Below are 20,611 nucleotides of genomic sequence, written 5' to 3'. Positions count from 1 at the left end.
TTATTATCAAATTAAAGATCTTATTAAAAATTTACCGATTGTCTCAATAATGTCCTTGTTTTTTAACACATATTTCTGGTTCAGAATCTAAGCCAGTTTGACAAATTGCATTTAGTCTTCATGTCCCTTTCATCCCCTTTAAACTTCCTTGACATTTTGAAGACTATAGGCCATTTATTTTAAAGAATGTTCCTCAATTTGGGATTGTCTGATCTTTCTCATGATTAGATTCAGGTCATAAGTTCTTGGCAGGAATACTACCTAAGTGATGTATGTCTTACTCAGTGCATCACGTAAGAAGGTACATGACAGTCTAAGAATCAAATCAAGAACACAATCTCATTTACAATAGCCACAAAGAAAATGAAATACCTAGAAACACAGCTAAGCAAGCAGGTGAAACATTTCTACAAGGAGACCTACATAACTGCTGAAAGAAATCAGAGACAAGACAGACAAATGAAAAAACATTCCATGCTTATGGATTGAAAAGAAATCCTTATCATTAAAATCACCATCCTTTTCAGATCCAATGTTATTTACAGATTTTGGATTTAAATCCAATGTTAATTTACAGATCCAATGTCATTCCTATCAAACTACCAACATCATTCTTCATGAATTATGAAAACCTATTCTAAAATGCATATGGAACCAAAAAACAACCCAAATAGCTGAAGCAATCCTAAGCAAAAGGAACAAAGCTGAGACATCAAATTACTCAACTTTGACTATGCTATATGTCTACAGTAACCAAATAGCAAAGATGTGGGATCAACATAGGTGCCCATCAATGGTGGATTGAATAAAGAAAATGTGGTATATATACATCATGGAATACTACACAAGAACATAAAAAGGAACAAGATCATGTGCTCTGCAGCAACATGGGTGGAGCTAGAAGCCATAATCCTAAGTGAATTAATAATGCAGGAACAGAAAACCAAATACCACATTTTTTCACTTGTAAGTGAGAGCTAAACATTGAGCACACATGGATATGAACATAGGAACAAAAGACCCTGTAGGCTACTACGAGGAGAGGTAGGGCAGTGGGTGTGGCTTGAAAAACTACCTATTGGGTACTATGCTCACTATCTGGGTGCAATATGCCCATTTAACAAACCCTCACATGTATCCCTATATCTAAAATAAAAGTTGAAGTCAAAAAAAAAAAAAAAGAAGGCACATGATACCAATCTGTCTCACAGAGTTTCTCCACCACTGTCCAAAGCTCAATAAACCTTTACAATTTTGGCAATGTGTTTTTGGCAGAAATATCTAATATTCCCCTTTTTTCCCTTTAAGTGTATTTTGCTTAGAAGTGAATATAAAAGAAATAAAAATTTATGTTCACACAGAAACCTATACATAAATGTTCATAGCAGCTTTATTTGAAGTAGCCAAAAAGCATTTACAGCCCAGATGTCCTTCAGCTGATGAGTAGTTAAACAAACTGAGGCACATACATACCATGGAATACAACTCAGAAATAAAAAAGCATGGATTAATCAGACACACGACATCTTGGATGAATCTCTAGTGAATTATGCTAAGTAGAAAAAAAATCCCAATGGATTATATGATTCCACTTATATAATATTTTTGAAATGATAAAATTATATAAATGAAGAATAGATCAGTGATTGCCATGGGTTAAGTGGAGGGGAACCTGAGAGGTTGGTGATTGGCTATAAAAAGCAACAAGAGGGATTTCGGTGGTGATAGAATTGTTCAGTATCTTGATGTATTAGTCCATTCTCACACTAATACATCATATATATTAGTGTCATCATATATATATAAGGAACTACCTGAGACATGGTAATTTATGAAGAAAACAGGTTTAATTGGCTCACAGTTCCACAGGCTATACAGGAAAGCATGGTTGGGAGGCCTCAGGAAGCACACAATCATGGTGAAGTCAAAGGGGAAGAAAGTGTGTCTTACCACGGCAGAGAAGGAAAGAGAGCAAAGGGGGAAGTGCCACACACTTGATCTCATGAGAACAACTTGATGTCATGAGAACTCACTATCACAAGAACAGCAAGGGGAAAATCCTCCCCCATGATCCAGTCACCTCCTACCAGACTCCTCCTTCAACATGTGGGAATTACAGTTTGACATGAGCTTTGGATAGAGACAGAGCCAAAACGTATTACTTGACTACAATGGCAAATACAGCAACCTACACATGTTATAGAAGTGTGTATTACTAAACACACACAGACACAGTACTGAGAACAAGTAAAACTAGAGAAATCTAAATAAAATTGTACCACTATTAGTACCCTGGTTGTGATACTATACTATAGTTGTGCAAAACGTTAACATTGGGGAAGCTGGGTAAAGAGCATACATGATCTCTCTTTATTATTTCTTATAATTGTATGTGATTCTATAATTATCTACAAAAACCTGCAATTTAAACAAATGCTTTATAGCTAGTCACAGTAGGGTCTATTCATGAAGGCTGATCACCCTAACAGAATTATATAAACCAGTCATATAGTGAAATTTATGGTAGCTCTTAAATAATTTACTCTGTCTCACTTATATTTTCTATATATTTATATTTAGGCTGCTGAATTCTGTGACATGTTTTTTCAAATTTCCTTAATAATTTTTTGTGTTTCTTCTTCCTATTTAACCAGTATAATTAGCTTTTTTGTTGGTTATTGTTAACGGCACTTTCATATCTTTATTATTGTTTCATCATAAAAGAATAAAAGAAACATAATAAAATGGCTTTCCAAACAAAAAGTAAATACAGCTTGTTTGAAAGAAATGTGAGCATTTTTTCCCACAATAGTCAACTATTCCTTTTAACTGCCAAGCACTATTTTAGGTGCTTAAGAGACCAGTGCTGATTGGAGGCAGCGGACTAGAGACATGGACCAAGGACTGGGAGTCTCACCCGCCACCCCATGCTGGCCTCTTCCTGGGATGCCACCGGCAGGGCCCTGACCCACAGCCTCCTCCTCACCCAGGCTGCTTTTGGCCCCTGTGACTTCGACTGAGAGGAGCTGCTGGTGCTGCCTGCTCCAGGCCAGTATCCGGTGATTTTGAAGAGAAGCCTGAACAACCAAGATGAAAACCCCTGCTTCCTTTGCCTGAGGTGTGGCCATGATGGAGTAAACATGAGAAGATCATTTTAAACAAAAAGTATCCAAAATTGGAGCCCTCCACACCTGCTTGTAGAATAAAGTTGCTCTCCTTTGGCGAAAGGCAGTGTGTGTTCATCAGTAAAGTTGTGGTACACATGAGATCAGTTTTGGCAAATTCCTCAACAAGCTCTCCTGCTCTAGGATCAAGGATAGACCTTGACAAGGTCCAAACCATAATGGAGTCCATGGGGTCAAAGTTATCTCCTGGAGCTCAGCAGTTGATGGATATGGTTAGGTTTCAGCAGCAGAGTTGAATTCCCACTGGAGAGCAGCTTCAGTCGGTGTTGGGCAATACTGTATACAAGCATGTGATTGGACTGCAATCCTCATCTGCCTTAGGAGCCTTAGACAAGTCATCCTCCACACCTTTTCCTTTTAGAACTGGATTGACATCTAGGAACATGACTGAAAACTTACAAACTTACATTGATAAAAGTACACAGCTACCTGGTGGAGAGAATTCTACAAAGCTTGATGAGTGTAAAATTGTGCCTCAAAACCATTCACTTCTTGAAAATGTTCTTTATAATGCAATATCCTCTTTCTTATAAAAGAAAGCAAGTGACAACTCAAATATACCTAACTCTGAGTTGCTGCCTTTTTTCTAGAATTTATGTAATCAAGTTAATCATCTCCATCTGGGAAATAAGACCGAGTGTCAGGAAAATATCACCAAGCATGGTGAACACATTCTTAGTGTTAAAATGGAAGAGCAACCTATTTGCTCCTACTTGGAAAAGATTCTTTCTAAAAATATGGAACTGATGGAAAAGAAACTTGTGGATTACATTGATCAGCAAATATATGAACTCCAGTTGTACACTGATGATAAGATTGCTTTGTTAATGGACTTGCTGCAAAATCCCAACTTCCCGCCCACTGGGATGCCTCTAAGACATGACTCTGGAGAAAGACTTTCAAAAGGAGAAAGATAAGCACTCAAACAGTGTACTGTAGATATTTATTACATATTTATTACAAAGCCAAAACCCAAAAATATTTATGAAAAGCAAGTCTTTAATGTCCTTTGAAGGATCATTGTCTTATATAAAGTGACTTCAGTTTTCATTTTTACACTTGTTATTTTAAATCCACTTCTGTACACTGAATTAATATGATACAGTCAAATTATTTTTGCTCATATTTTTCAGTCTTACAGAAATTTATATATACTTGTGTTAAGTGTTTAAAATGCTTGAGGATTTCTAATACAGTTCATTAGTGTGTATTGTATATGTGTTTAATTATAATTTTTATTTATACAAATATTTTATAGTCAGAAGTATGAAAAATAATGCTTAGAGTATTTGATTTTTTTTCTTTTTCTAATTATCTTGGAAAATTGGATATTTAAGACTTGGAACCTTTAATTCGGATTACAATTTACATTTTGTATTATTTATCTGAGATAATGAATAATACGTGATATTTGGCATGTGTAAAATTAGTTCACTCTGGGGCTGTGAATACTATTTGTTTCATTATAGAGGAGCTACAGGTAGGAAACTAAACATCAGAACCAGCCTAGACCTTGTTAGGATTAGTACTTTGGATTTGATGTTTCCTATAAAACAGGGGTGGTCATCTTGTTTGACCTCGGTAACCCCAGAGAGTATAAGAAAACCTCTCCCCTTGATCTGGTACAGGTTTTCTCCCCAGAATCCTTTTCGAGCATGAATACTGAGGCTCTGCATGGAAAGATTAACACATATGAGTCAAGAGATTGCAATTCTCTTTGGTAGACTTTGTTTTCAGATCTTGTAACTATTGTATATGTGTTGAAGGGTGATATATTTGCATATAAAAATAAATGCACCTGCTCTGGAAACTATTTGTCTTTAGTTAGCAGAACTGTTTTATTTTCAGCTAATCTTCACTTCAAATGTCTTATCTTTTAGAAGAAGGATGTCTCTTACTCATTTAATGTTTTGGCAAATTTGTTCTTTGAAAGTGTTACATGACATTATGCCTGCATGACATAGTTGAATTTCTACCCTGCCTTAACTCTGCTTATCTTTAAGAAACAGGATGCCTATGATAAAAAGTTCCCTTTGTAATCAGACCAGTGGAGACTAGTTACAACCATGATAGCTGACCAAACCACTTCAAAAAGACCTCAGCCTTATTATAATCTTACTTCTGTGCTAAATGACACTCCCACCAGTGCCATGGCAGTTGACAGTTGCCATGACAATTACCAGAGGAAACCATGAAAGAACAAAAAGGAAGGCAGCACTCTGGCTTTAAGAAGTTAATTGCCCATTTCTGAAAAAATACATGAATATTCCTCCCTTTGCTTTAATGTGCAATGCCTTTATTAGAGAAATTATATTTTAACCCCTTCACTCCTCATTAGTTGAGAACTTGGTTTGTGAGCTATGCTCCTGCTTCTCAATTCTGTGGCCATTGAATAAAACCTGTGCTGTTTGTCACTCAAAAAAAAAAAAAAAAAAAAGAGAAAGAGACAGTAGTAAATTAAGCAAAGTTCCTGCCTTTTTGGAGGTAACAGTCAACCAGATTAGAAAAACAGGCAAATAACTAAATGTTACTTAATCCTAAATATCATGAAGAGAAATATATCCTAGCAATTATTCATAGAGTCTGACGCAGCTTGTCTGAAGAGAGAAGATTTAAACAGACTTAGATGGCATGGTATGTAGTTCACACTTATCTAGACAAAACAAAAGTTGGCTCTTCCAAGACAAATGCTTATTGATTCTTGATTTCCAGATTAATTAATGGAGAAATGAATGCTCAACCAAACTTATTTTTCTTTCAATTGAAAGTCTGAGGTATTTCGTTAGAAGATGAAAGAGTCAAGTATTTAATGCCCAATCTTTCATTCCCTTATCCTTTGATGTTTAAAAGCTTGCCTAGCTCTAAAAGAAAAAAAAAAAAAACACCATTTTAATGAACACTGCAATTAGGAGATGCATCCCCTGGAAACTCATCCCCTTTGAGCTGCTCTGATGTCGGCCTTTTCCTGATTTGAGGTCAATAAAATTACGGTGTTTTCGTCTCCCAGGGAAAATCTCTTTATGTAAAATCATTTGACTCACTCTGGCTTCCCTCAGTCCTTCTAAGAAGCTCAATCTGCGGATCAGAGCAGGCTACTCCTTTTCAATTAACATTCTTTCAAATTTGATCATCGTCCTTGTCTTCATTTATGTCAAATGGTGCTCCCGTGGAGACAGGCAGCTGGTTATTCTAGGCTAACTCAGATAAACCTTATTAGAATAACTGCCTCCCTTGTGAAAATCTATCCATCACTTTCACCTTGACAGGCCCTTGTCAGTCTGGTGCCCTGCGCCATCTCTGGGTCCCACATGGTAAATGCCACCCACACTCAACACTCCACTATCAGCTTGGGGACAGTTTGCAAGATGCAAACTGCATATGGAGATTTTGAGTCATTCGCTTCTTTTGAAGTTTGATTCCATTCAGGAAATATTGACTAAATAAACAGTGTTGTTTCTGGGGTAGTTCCAAGTATCTAGGCCAATAAAATGCCAGGTTAATGTTTTGCAAGGCAATTCCATAAGTGACATAGAGAGAGTTAAGAGATTTTGAGATCAGATAAACCCCCAGTTTAGCATAAACACCTATACAGGAAGATAGGAGCTAATGCTTTCTGCTTAATATGAAAAATTGCCTGGAATTAAAACAAAAAAAGAAGAGCCAGTCATGGGAGAGGGAGGTCACTGCTGCCCCAAAAACCTTCCCTATCACCTCCCTCCTGGTCATGAGCTGCAGCCTCTTGACTGTAGAAGTGATCTGCTTAGTCCTCTAAATTTAAACTCACTGCGATTATAAAGGGAACAATGTCAAACAAACATCCCCTTGGTTTGGTTTGTGTGATCTTTACCAACATGGGCCTGATGCAGGTGTAGTAAGGTGATGGGCTTCTCAGAGGCAGGAGCTAGTGAGCCTTACAAGATGACTCTTTCCTATTTTCCCTTTGTTATTCGTGGAGATGACTGAGGACTATTTACTTCTCATATATGCAGACGCAGTCAGTGTAATAGTCCTAAAATGGATTGGCAGACCCCCATGGAACAGGGTCATATCCCTTTAAAAAAGTCAGATTAAACTTCTTTGAAAAGTCATTGGAGGGCTCATGGGCATGAAATGGCATAGTGTCTCCTCCCCCAGTGGACAGAGAATTAAAATCAGGAACCATGAGTCAAGAGTCGAACAACAGTAAATTTCAAAAAAGGAAAAAGTTCTGTGCCACTAGATGAATCTCTGAATATTCAAGAGCTTATGAACTAAGACGTCAAGAGATAGTATTCACTTGGGAACCTGGTATGATGCAGCTTATTGATGGAGCTGTGAGTATTGCTACCACAGCTGTAATGACCAGCCAGCACATAGGGGGAATATGACTGAGAAGGAATTGTAGATTCCCTGATACAAGAAGTAAGACATCTACAAGGCCAGATGTGATAAGTTGGTCATGCAAAAATGACACGATCTTGTCCCTCTGGGAAATGTAAAATAGAGAATCCTGTTTTTGAAACTTGAAAAGATGATGAAGTTTGGTTACCAAGTCAGTAGAATTTCTAACATATGCTCCTTTCTTGAATAAGTTCTCTTCTAATCAAATGTGGCTAAAGAATTTGCAGATGAAGAATCCAAGCTGTGTCTGTTCCAAGCTTCTCTTGATTTTATATAACATCTTGCACACCCTAACCTGGGTAATTATTGTGTAACTTTAACTTATTTTTATCACTCTCATTCTGACAATAATTCAGTGGTTTCCATTGCAATATATATCAAGTCCAAAAATCTTTAACATGACTGTGAAGCCCTAAACAATTTCTTTCTGGCTTCTCTTTCCATTATCAATGGTATAGCCATCCTGTGCATAAATGGCACTTTTCTTTTGCTTACTTTAATGAGCCACGCTTTCTCACCCCTCTGCCTGGTTTCCCAACTCCTTCACTGAACTAACTTTTCTCCATTCTTCAGGTTGCAGCTTGAATCTACTTTCTCCAGAAAGCTTTCCTTAACCTTCACGTTGCATTATGAACCTCTCCTATGTGCTCTTACAGAATCTCCTGTCCATTCTGTCATGCTACTTATCACACTATTGTTATTGCTTATTTGTTTATAATCCCCCACAGTTTGTAAACATCTTGCATGAAGATACTGCATCTTGTTTATCTTTACATTTCCAGCACAAAATAGGATCTCTGAATGAATGGATGGATGAATGAAAACACTATTGTTACTAAGAAGCAGAAGACCTGCATTCAAGTCAACACCTCACTATTTACCCTTACTCCCAAGCAAACCATAAACTCTCTGTAGAAGATTATGTAGAAGTAAAAATGTGATCTGTCTTCATAAAACCAGGTGGCTGGACTGGGCAACTCCTTTATAGTCCTGTCAGCAGTATGATCAATGTCTCCATATGCAAAAGATTGCAAGGTATATTGAGTTGCTCTAAAATACATGCAAGACAAGCACCCTAGGATCTCCGAAGAAGAGGAAAGATTAACAGTCTCTCCAAATGCAGATTCAAAAAAATCTCTGTTCTAATTGTTATGAGAATGAGGGAATTAAAGAAGCAGTATAAAAATATGAGTATGTGGCCAGATTTTGCCCAGTTCTGCTATGATCCAAGTGTTATTAAAAACTAGCCTTAATTAGGCAAGACTATCCTCTTTGTTTACTGAAATGTATTTATTAATTTTTATCATAGCTTCCAGTTTTCATTCTGGCTGTTTATTGGCCCCTTCTCTGATCTTAGTTATTTCTTGTCTTCTGCTGGCTTTTGAATATTGTTTGATTTTGTTCCTCTAATTCTTTTAATTGTGACGTTAGGGTGTCAATTTTAGATCTTTCCTTACTTCTCATGTGGGCATTTAGTGCTATAAATTTCCCTCTAGACACTGCTTTAAATATGTCCCAGACATTCTGGTACATTGTGTCTTCGTTCTCATTGGTTTCGAAGAACATCTTCATTTCTGCTTTCATTTCATTATTTATCCAGTAGTCATTCAGGAGCAGGTTGTTCATTTTCCATATAGTTGTGTGGTTTTTAGTGAATTTCTTAATTCTGAGTTCTAATTTGATTGTACTGTGGTCTGAGAGACTAGTTGTTATGATTTCTGTTCTTTGCATTTGCTGAGGAGTGATTTACTTCCAATTATGTGGTCAATTTTAGAGTAAGTGCGATGTGGTGCTGAGAACAATATATATTCTGTGGATTTGGGGTGGAGAGTTCTGTAGATGTCTATTAGGTCCACTTGTTCCAGATCTGAGTTTAAGTCCTGGATATCCTTGTTAATTTTCTGTCTTGTTGATCTAATATTGACAGTGGCATGTTAAAGTCTCCCACTATTATTGTGTGGGAGTCTAAGTCTTTTTGTAGGTCATTAAGAACTTGCTTTATGTATCTGGGTTCTTCTGTATTGGGTGCATATATATTTGGGATAGTTAGCTCTTCTTGTTGCATTGATCCCTTTACCATTATGTAATACCTGGCCCCTTTCTTTAAGTGAGAAATGCTCACATGCGCAATTTGAGCATTTCCCAGTGCTAACCTCCATTTTGCCTTTGTCACGCTTAGGCAAGGGCAGGATCCTCCCTGTTCTAGCAGAGTCTTGACCTTGTCTTAGCTGGCATGCAAATGCAGAGTGTGATCCATCATGTTTTATTTAATAGAGTCACTGAGAGAAAGGGAAAGGAAATTGTTGTGAATTAAATGTTCTTGTCTCTTCAGGCAAGAAGATAAAAGTTCTGATTGATTGCCAAGATGGCTAGAAATGGAAGTATTAATGCAAAACAATGATTTTGTTATGTTTTTATTCTCTGAAGTGTTGCAAATAGCAAGAGAGAATTTTGTCCCCGAAACAGATAAGAGAGATTTCTCTCTTGCCAAATAAAGAAAATTTGGTGAAATTAGGAAGCAGGGGATGGCAAGCCCAGGCATGGGGCTTGGAGATCTATATTCCAGTTATATCCCTGCAATGTTCCCTTAGTGGCCTTGGACAAGTCATTTTCTATCCTGACTTTGAATTCCTTAAAATAGGAGAATTTGGCTAGAGATGAGATCTGAAGTCTCTGTCAGTGCTTGTAGTGCTATGAAGTTCTTTCTTCTTCTGAATTAACTCAAGCAACAGGTCTTAAGTAGAAGCCATTCTCTGGGGATGTTACTGACATTCTCTGCCTCCTAGAATCTTCAATATTTTCAGTAAGATTCTACCACGTTCTGCCATTTATCTTCAGTATAGCAAGAAATTATTCTACTAGGAATTTCATAGTAACAAAAGAACGTATAATGCATTAAGTGGTTCCACACAATGGATTAAATTTGACAACTTACCAAAGTATAATTATATACACAATGAACTGTATGTAATATACAATGTGATTTTAATATTAGCTTCTACTGACTCCTTTCTTTAAAAACAGGGAAAATATTTACTTGAGGATTTTTCATAGATTTTGGAAATAATTCTGTCCTGGTTCAGATCATCCTATTTTCCCCCTTCCTGAATCTACAATTTTCCCTAATTCAGTGAATCCTTGAATTCATATTGTTCCATTTCCCAAGCTTGCAGACAGAAATATTGGCTCTTTGATGTGTCAAAAGATTTTTAAGTACTCACAGAGAATGCTCAGTACTCGGCTACAGTTGCCCAAGGTTCAAAGTTTAAGCTGAGTGCCTTTATCTACTATATATCTTTGTCTTCCACTTGGACATTGCTGAAAACTAAAGGAAGTTTGATTTTCTCCAGTTTGAGTGTGTATTGCAAAGAATCCAAGACAGTTCTGAGGTGGGGTGTATATGCGTGTAAGTGAAAAAGAGAAAGAGAAAGAGGCAAACAGAGAAAAATACTCTTCTTTGAAAGCTAAGAGAAAGCAGCCAGATTCTATAGTTCAAAACAGTCTAGATGATCTCAGGTCACGCTCAAAATTACCTACTGGGTCAGAAATCAAATCCTATATGAGGCCAGATTTTAAAATAAAATTTAGGTATTGGTCTTAAAACAAAAACCAAGCCACTTGCAAAACTTACTCCAACAAAGACATGATTTCTTAAAGCAGTCTTGAAATGTTCCTTTATTTTATGTATGTTTCAGCTTTTTGATTAAGTATCTGATTCTCAAAACATGAGTACAATTTGTAGACTGCAAAGTTTGAAAATAATTCTGTTTGAATCAAAAGAGATGTCCACTTGATGGCTGCTTTTGTTTAAAACAATCATTTCATAATTTATATGCTGTAATATCTGTATCTTAATACTAGATCCCCTGGGTAAACTAGTTTTCTCTACTGCTTTGATAATTTTATTTTGTTCAAAAGTTGTTTCTGGATGCAGAAAGTATAGAAAACTGATATTCTGGTATTATGGGTAAAATTGATGAAGTCAAAATTTCCCCCTTGGTAAAATGACTCTCAGATAATAAACAGTGCTCTTTCCCACAGACCACTAGCTCATAGCCACATACATTGTGAGTAATTCTCTAACAGAGTAAATTAACAAATGTAACTCAAATGAACTTGACTTGTTAGAGTATAGAGTTAATGAGCCTGAAATGTGTGAGATTAGTTTAGGAGAATGAGCCTGGGCAGAATTCAGAGCAACACATTGCATCCCAAACACTAGGAAATCTAGGCCATTGTCACAAGAAAGAGAGAAGCAGGAAAGTCAGTGAGTATGTCAGTATCCACTCATTATCCTTTAAGAAAAAGCAAGTAAAAATGGATACGTAGAGTTTAAAAGTTATTATAGCTAGATATCTCATAGAAATGAGTGAAGCATATCTTAGTGTATTGAGTCTGGAAGATACACATAGACATTTCTAAATTTGTATTGGTGTTTATATTATAGTCCTTATATTAGGCTATATATTGAGTCTGATACTCTTATTTTTTCATAATTCAGTCTGGAAGTGCATTAAGTTTACCTTTGTCCTACATTTTAAATGTTTGCAAAGGAAAATAAGGATAAAAATATAATTATAAGGAAAGTTTTATCCTTCTTAGATCTCTGAGAATGAACCTTTAAATCTTTGTTGTCCAAGCTGGTCTTGAAAATTTGGGCTCAAACAATCCTCCTGCATCCACCTCCCAAAGTGCTGGTATTAGAGGTGTGAGCCATCACACTTGGCCTGAGATTTCAAAGTAAACAATAAAGACAAAAAAAAATCCTAGCAGAAAATAAAGGAAAATATTTTTTGCAATTTTGAGATGAAGACATTTGTGTAAACAACATAAATCAAAGCTAGGAATCACCACAGAAATAACTACCAGATTCAATTGTATAAAGCATAAAATATTCTACATAGAAGTTTCCATAAGCAAACTGAAAAAGGCAAAGGAAAAATTTTTTTTTAAAAATATTTGAAACATATATGACAAGGTAGCCAAGTACTTAAGATATTTTTTTAAAACCTATAGAGATTAATGAAGAAAAGAGGACTCCCCAACAGGGAACGGAGTAGGTAGAGGTCATGAACAGGCTACTCATAAAACAAGTAAGGTAGGATTCCTTTTAAGGTGTTCATCTCACCAATAATCAAAGTAATGAAAAGTCAAACAACTTTGAAATTAAGAATATCTGGGGAAGTGTCCCATGGTAAGATAAGAATCTGATCAAAGTCTGGAGGATAAGAAATTGGACACAAGAATAAGGAAATGAGATGGACAATGTGGAGAATGGACTCAATATGGAGGAAAGGAAAGGAATTTGAAGAAAAGTCTGGCATAATTAAATGGAGGCAACCTAGACAGCCTTTAGTGGCTTGGCATGAAATAGATCTGGGTCTGAGTCTTTTCTCTGATGATGACAGTTAGATAACTTGGCAAGTTGCAGGCTCACATAATTCTTAGCTTCATCATTTGTAATTTAAAGCACAGTTGTGAGGACTGAACAAAACAATCTGACTCAGTCAACTCTGTCTTACCTACACCTAGCCTAGTGGTTTAGTTAAACCCGTGTTAACTGATTTAGGCAACTCTTCCACGTGCTGTGCAGGGTCCATACAGTCCTGGAAGAGCTGATCAGGCCTCTCTCTTCATCCTCATGCCCTATCGATAAATAATCCTTCCAAGGTTAAAAGGGTAGTGGACATGAGGAGGTTTTCAGATTTGTCTGAGCTGTCTGCTCCAGAAATCAGGGAACAATCCCTTGTTGACTAGTGAAGCAAATGTAGTCAGTTCACAACCACTTTTTTCTAGGAAAAAAGGCAGGATGGATTTTTTTAGGGCATACAAGATAGACTATAAATACATTTGGTCTCCGTTATGTTATGTAGTTTCCTTTTGCAGGGTGGGAGGTTAGCATTTGATTCTTTTTTTTAATTTGGTCACCTTTTATGTAATATATGTACTTTTACTAAGGGGAATAGTCCCTCCTGCTACAATTGTGTTCTGAAACTCCTCTCATTATTCCAGAGAAGGAAAGAAGGTCATGACAGAAAGTAAATAAATAAATACTAAATAGATTCATAAAGAAAAATGAAATGTTTCTTGGGAATGAGAGACAAAAATATAGAAAGAGAGAAAGAGATGGAGAGGGGGAGAGGATAGCAACCAGTGGTTGCACATAAAAGTTCCGTCAAAGACTGCCACCTGGTGGACTTGTAACTGTGCCTGTTCCTTTGGCCTCAGCTACTTCTGGAAGGAGTCCAGAGTAATCAGATGCAACTGACCTGCAAGCCTTCAAAGCTAAATAAAAAGCGGATGAATAAATGTCGGTGCATCAGTAGATTCTAAATCTTGACAACACAGAAGGCTTATTTAATTTGATCCCTGTGCATCAGAGGCTTTAAGCTGTCATTAGTCAGGCACGCTGCTACTCTCTTTTTGAAGGCTAGCAGTGTTTATGGGGGGAAAACCAGCTATATTTCATGTGAGCAAGCAAAAGAAAACAAAATCTCTTGTGATAAAATAAAGAATAAATATAAATGCTATTGTCTTATTCTACATAAGCTTTCATGGACCTGTTTTCATGCCATTTAAATAGTTTTCTCAAGAAAAAGTATATATTTGAAAATTTTGACCAAATGAAATAACCATTGACACTTTTAAAAATATCCCAAAGTGGTTTAAATCAGACAAGACTTTTAAGAGATTAATTCTATCAAGTAAGAAGATAATATTGATGGACAGAAAAATATGTTCACATTTAATGTTTTCTCGCTGTTCTAAACATGATAATAAAATCATATGTATAAATAATTTATCCTAAACTCCATGCCTGCACACTACATTTCTGACTTCAACAAGGATTGCTCTACAGTATGCCAATAATGTACTTAAATGTCAAAAGCAGCTTTGTATTTCTAAGCCTTTGTATTGCCTTTTTATCTGTTAGAGAAAAAGACAAATAAGATTTGGCCTTTTTTTTTTTTTTTTACTTCTTCCCAGAAAAAGAAAAAAATCTTAGACCTTCTGTATTCTCTTTAATTACATTTTCTACCTCTAGGCTCCAAATTTCAATTCTCATTTATAGATTTCTAAGGTTTGCCTAATTTTTGAAGAACAGCACTCTATATTCCTGTCCCGTGAACTGAATACTCTGGATTCAGCTGTTTTCATGCACAGATTTAATGAATGCTCAGATTTGTGCAAAAAAAGAACAGGCAAACAGATCCAAGAGGATATTTTCTCTACTAACCTTATGTAAGTAAAAAGTTAATTGAATAAAATTAAAACATTTGAAATACTCAAATAAAAAACAGAAGTTAGCAGTAAGATTTTCATTTGGGGACCCAACTTAAAAGCTTGACAAGAAATAAGGCATAGCTCCAGTGTGCATACAATACTTACCATTCATTTAGATTAGTCACTTAATATTTTACCTCAAAAAAGCAAATTCATTGAGCATATAGACAATAAAGAAATAGTCTGAGAAGCAGAAGAACCAAGAAAGTAAAATTTCATGGTATCCAAGATTGTAGAGTTTAAAAAAAGAAGTAATTTCAACTGATAAGTAAAATAGACTTGAAAAATGTCCATTAGATATGGCAGTTAAAGAGCTATTGGATTGAGGGAAAGGAATCTCAATAGAATGATGAAGGCATCCTCTGCCAGGATCCAGTGGATTGAGGAGAAAGCTGGAATAGTAGAAGTGGGAATAGCATTATTACTATTTGGAAAAGAAAATGTGGATAAAAGAGGAAGATCAAAAAAAGGGTGGGGATTCAGGGTCCCATGCAGGACTTTTTTAAGGACAAGAACATATTTATTTAGCACAAGAAATAATAAAGACAACAGAAAGGCGGCAGTAAGGATATGAGAAACAGAATGACTAAAAAGGAAGATCATCTTGGAGTTAAGGAGAAGGGGTTTCATTCCTTTTTTGTCTGAAACTGGAGCAAAAGGTGGAGGAGATAGCTGTGTATAGACATACATATTTAGGTACAGGGAACTAGAACACATCCAGTGACCTAAATGAGGTAAAATGTAAGGCAGTTGTCGGAACCAAGGAGCTGTGCTAGTTGACCACCCAGACCAAGGAAAGTGGTGGAGATTTGGAACAGGAAAAGAGACTGACCAAGGACAGCCCCTTGCATGTAAGAGGAAGAAAGGCAAATAGTCACACAAATCACAAGATAGGTTTTTTCTGGGTGTCAGACAAGGAACATGAGTAACTTATTTTCTGTACCCAAATAATTTCCAGTAATTGTTCACGGAATGAGATGATGGACAGTTATACTCTATGGCTGACCTTTCACTTTAAGTCCAAGTATACACACCATCTACTCCCCAGCATATTAACATCAACTGTCATCATCATGAATTTGCACCTGCTGCTAAGCATCATCTCATCTCCACCAATATCAGCCTTCTGTTCTCAAAAATAGTTAGAAGTACATTTGGCAATTTCTTTCTCTTTCTTCCCAATAAAGTTTTGTGATTTCTTCTGTTCCTAATTTGCCACTTGCAACTTCCCTGGCACCTCTATAGTTTCTGAAATAATGCATTATCTTCACAATATTAGTATATTCCATATGCTAAAAATATTTCATCCATATTTGCATGTTTGATTATCATATAATAGATAACTAAAGGTTGGAGATCTAATTCTAGCCAAGAGATTTTTAAGCAGCAAAGGTTTTTTAGATACAGCCCCCAAATTACAAATTATAAATGATAAAATTTATAAATATGACTATGTCAAATTCAAAACTATTGTACTATAAAAGACAATGTTAGAAAAAAAAGACAAGCCTCAGGTGGGAAGAAAAAAATGACATATGTACGACAAAAGATAAATTCTTCAAGAAATAGTACAAGAACAATTGGATATCCCTATGCAAAAAAAATGCTCTTGTAACTATACTTCATATGATATTAAAAAATTAACTCAAAATGAATTATACTTGATCTTAGTCAAAAGGCCAAAAAGCAATTCAAAATGGATCATATATCTCAATGCAAAGCCTAAAAATTATAGAACTTTTTGAAAATAAGTGAGAAAAAAAATCCCTGAGACCTTGGGTTAATCAAAGATTTCTTTGATGCAACACCAAAAGCATAATCAATAAAAGAACAAAATGATAAATTGGACATCAAATTTAAAACTTCTACTATTAAAAGACACTCCTAAGAGAATGGAAAGACAAGTCATTAACTGGAAGGAAATTTTTACAGAACATACCTGATAAAGACTTCTATCTAGAACACATAAAGAAAGAACTGTCAAAACCAAATAATAAGCAAACAAACAGCCAATTTTTTAAATGGGCAAAAGAATGAACACAAAATTTACAGAGAAAACATACAGAGAGCAAATACGCACATGAAAGGGTGCTCAACATCATTACTCATTGAAAAATGTAAGTTAAAAATCAGATATGACCACATACCTAGTAGGGTGGCTAAAACTATAAACACTGACTGTATCAAGCATTGGAGGGAATGTGGAGGAACTGGAACTCTCAGTCCCGTTGGTGGGAATGCAAAATAGTACAGCTACACTGGGAAATAGTTTTATTGTTTCTTAAAAACCTAAATATAAAACTACTATATAATCTAGCCATTCCGTTTGTTGGTGTTTATCCAAAAGAAATGAAAGAACATATTCACGCACACACACACACAAAAAACCACAGTATAAGAATGTTCATAGCAGCTTTATTTATGATAAGTAAAACTGTGAAGCAACTCAAATGTTCATCAGCAGGTGAATAAACAAATAAATAGTGGCATATCCCTACAATGGAGTACTACTCACTAATGAAAAGGAATAAACGATTGTTACATTCAACATTATTGATGGATCTCAAAATACGCTGAGTGAAAGGAGCCAGCCAACATAGGGTACATACTGTATGATTCCACTTACATAAAATTCTGGAAAATGCAACCTAATCTATAGTGGCAGAAAGGAAATCCATGGTTTCAGCAGGTTAGCAGGTTATGGAGAAACAAGAGATAGATTACAAAGGAGCATGAAGAAAATTTGGGGCTTGACAGATATGTTTATTTTCTTAACTGCAGTAATGACTTGCCAGGTATACACATATGTCAAAACTTACCAAATTGCCTACTTTAAATATGTGTTTATTGTATGTTGATTATATTTCAAAGTTGTTTAAAAATTTTACTACCTATACTTTTTTCATAAAAAATCATAAACAATATAATGAACATCTATGTATTAACCCAGCTTAAAAATAAATTATTAAAAATATATTTGAAGCTCCCAAAACGCACATTTTGTACTAAGGAGAGGATCTCACCACATCTTTAATGAGGAGGACCTGCAGAGATCACAGAATCTCACATTTCCCTTTTGCAAATGTGTACAACAAATAATACCTAGTTCTCATCCAGTCATTTCCTACAAATTCTTTTGACATCCTCACAAGATATCAAGCTCAAGAACTTTCTCTGGGTGGTGGCAAATAGAGAGCCCCTTTATCTAACTACAGAGACCTCATCCCAATTCAAAAGAAATGTGTTTGAATTAGCTCCCACAATGCATAGCTAGGGCATTGCTCTGCTTCACAAGAGGCGGGTGGGGCAGGATGACTGGGCAAACTCAGGTGCAAGAATGGCTCTTTTTACTTCCCAGCTGACTGACAAAGGTGGAACAGACCCTCCACTTGTGCCTTATCACTCTGAGCTGTCCGTCTTTTCATGCATTATATATTCTCTGTTGGAAGTGACAATGTCTCTGCTGGACAAGAAAAAAGGAGTTCAGCCTGTCAGCAGTATAGTGAGAAGTAAAAGCATTTCACAAGTTCCAATGTTATCTTAGCAACTGCTTTTCTAAATATTTTGCAATAGTACAATAAGAAAGGCCTTTTTCCACAATAATAGAAGAAAGGCCTTTTTATAAAATGTTATAACCCAAAAAAATCAAAGAATGTCAGGCTGAAATGGGAAGAATATACCCTGCCCTAAAATTAATCTTTAAGCATAAAATAAGCAGATTTCTAAGCCATTATAGCTATTACAAAAAATTTCAGCATGTGGAATTCTGTGGGGCCTCACAGACCACCATGGTCAAGACCCTCACATTACAATTAAGGCACAGAGGCATGATTGCTTTAGTGTCTTCTATTTCAAAAAGCATTCTAAAGCTCTAGAAGATCACCTGCATATACGTTTTCAAAACTTTCCAACTATAGAACATTAAGGTGTCAAGAAAGAGACAGTGGGGTGGCTCTCATTCGGTGGGACTAACGTAAACAATCTATAAAAGCTAATTAAACTTTATTCCACTAAGGGACAAACAAACAACTGCTTCTGATCCAAGTTTTCCCAGTTTTCTTGAAATTGATGCAAGAAAAAGAGATCAGTTGCCTACTCTTTTGCCATTTCACAACTTACACAACACACACGGCCCCATAACCACATGAAAAATTATTAATGACTCATTGTATAGCCCTGAATCTGATCGCTTCCATAGGCCAGAAAAGCTGACAGGCATGTTGGTTATGAGGGTCTAATGGGATCAACTGTTAGCAAGATAAATGACCTCTTTAACAACACTGCCATAAGAGTAATCTTTCAATGGTAAATGTGTGATCATGCCTCTCCTTAAAATTGCTTTATAATTCCCCAGGCCCTTGGTATAAAGTTTAATTTTCTCCATTTCTCTATACAAAGCCCTTCATTACCTGTATCCTTTTTTAATAGCCTTATTGAGGTATAACCAATACACAAAATGTGGTACATATTGAATATGTATAATTCGATGAATTTAGACATAAGAATGTGTCCATGACACCATTACCACAATCATAATAACAAATATCCATCACCTCCAAATGTTTCCTTATGTCCCTATGGGTGGTTTTTTTGTTTTCTGGTTTTGTTGTGTTTGTTCTGTTTTGTGGTAAGAACACGTAACATGAGATTTACCCTCTTAACAAATTTTTAAGTACACAATACCGTATTAACTATAGGCACTACATTGTACAGCAGATCTCAAGAACTTATTATGCTTTCATAACTGTAACTTTTATTCGTTGAAACTATCTCTTACCTATCTTTCTCAGATCCTTTTCTGCTATCACTACTATGACCACCACCATCACCATTCTTCATTCTACTCCTGCACCCTGCATCCCAAATATTTGAAATTCCCCAATCAAGCTTTGTTCACACTTTCAAGGCTAACTCATTTGACTTCCTCTTCCATGAATTTGCCTCTCCTTTTCCACCATCCCAAGTTTGCCTTGATAAATGCTCATCTGCGGTCAGCTTCCAGTAGAGTGCACAGCGATCCCCATCTCCTGGTATTCATACCCTTGTGTAATCCCTTCCCTTGTGTGTACGCTGAGCCTAGTGACCTGCTTCTAATGAACAGACTATGGCAAAAGTGATGGGATGCCATTTTAGAGATTAGATCACAAAAGACCATGGCTTTGGTCTTGCTCATGCTCACTCTCTGCCTCTTCTTCCTTGTTCACTGGGGTAAAACAAGCTGCCGTGTTGTGAGCTGCTCTAAGCAGAAGCCCAAGTGGCCAGAAATTGAGGGAGGCCCCAAGTGCCAGCAAGTAACCAAGGCCTTCAGTCCAAAAGCCTATGAGGAACCAAATCCTGCCAACAACCATGAGTGAGTTTGGGAGCAGATCTTTCCCTGGTCAAGTAGTCAAGATAACTGCAGCCCAGCTGACATGTTGATTGCAGCCTCCTCTATTAACTAGTATCTGCCAGCCTAGAAAAAATTAACTCCTGTCTTCTTTATAACTATCCATGCCCTGTCCTCATGCCTCTGTCATAGAATTGTCATGCATGTGCTTATTTGCAGCTTTGTCTTTCCCATTCTACTTGAAGCTCTTTGAAATTAGGAACATGTCTTTTAATATCCTGTCACAAAGAATGTTTGTGAATAGATAAATGGAAGTAAATTAAATTATAACTTATTCTCAAAACTGAAATTTTTAAAAGATTTACAAGTCAAATTTGCTTTCTTACAAATACACGGAAATATGCTAGAAATTCCAGAGTAGCATAAAATCCTCCCT

The 20,611-nt window shown here is 36.2% G+C and overlaps 1 pseudogene; it reads left to right on the top strand.

The window, feature by feature from the left end:
- Positions 1-994: 994 nt before the first annotated feature.
- LOC105718763 (ATPase PAAT-like) lies at positions 995-4,102 on the top strand (annotated as a pseudogene).
- The last annotated feature ends 16,509 nt before the right edge of the window (positions 4,103-20,611 follow it).

The sequence above is a fragment of the Aotus nancymaae genome, unplaced genomic scaffold (genome assembly GCF_030222135.1).
Source record: "Aotus nancymaae isolate 86718 unplaced genomic scaffold, 86718_ANA_hifiasm-v0.15.2.pri h1tg000003l, whole genome shotgun sequence".
Classification (NCBI taxonomy): domain Eukaryota; kingdom Metazoa; phylum Chordata; class Mammalia; order Primates; family Aotidae; genus Aotus; species Aotus nancymaae.
This window is presented reverse-complemented; position numbering and strand designations above follow the sequence as displayed.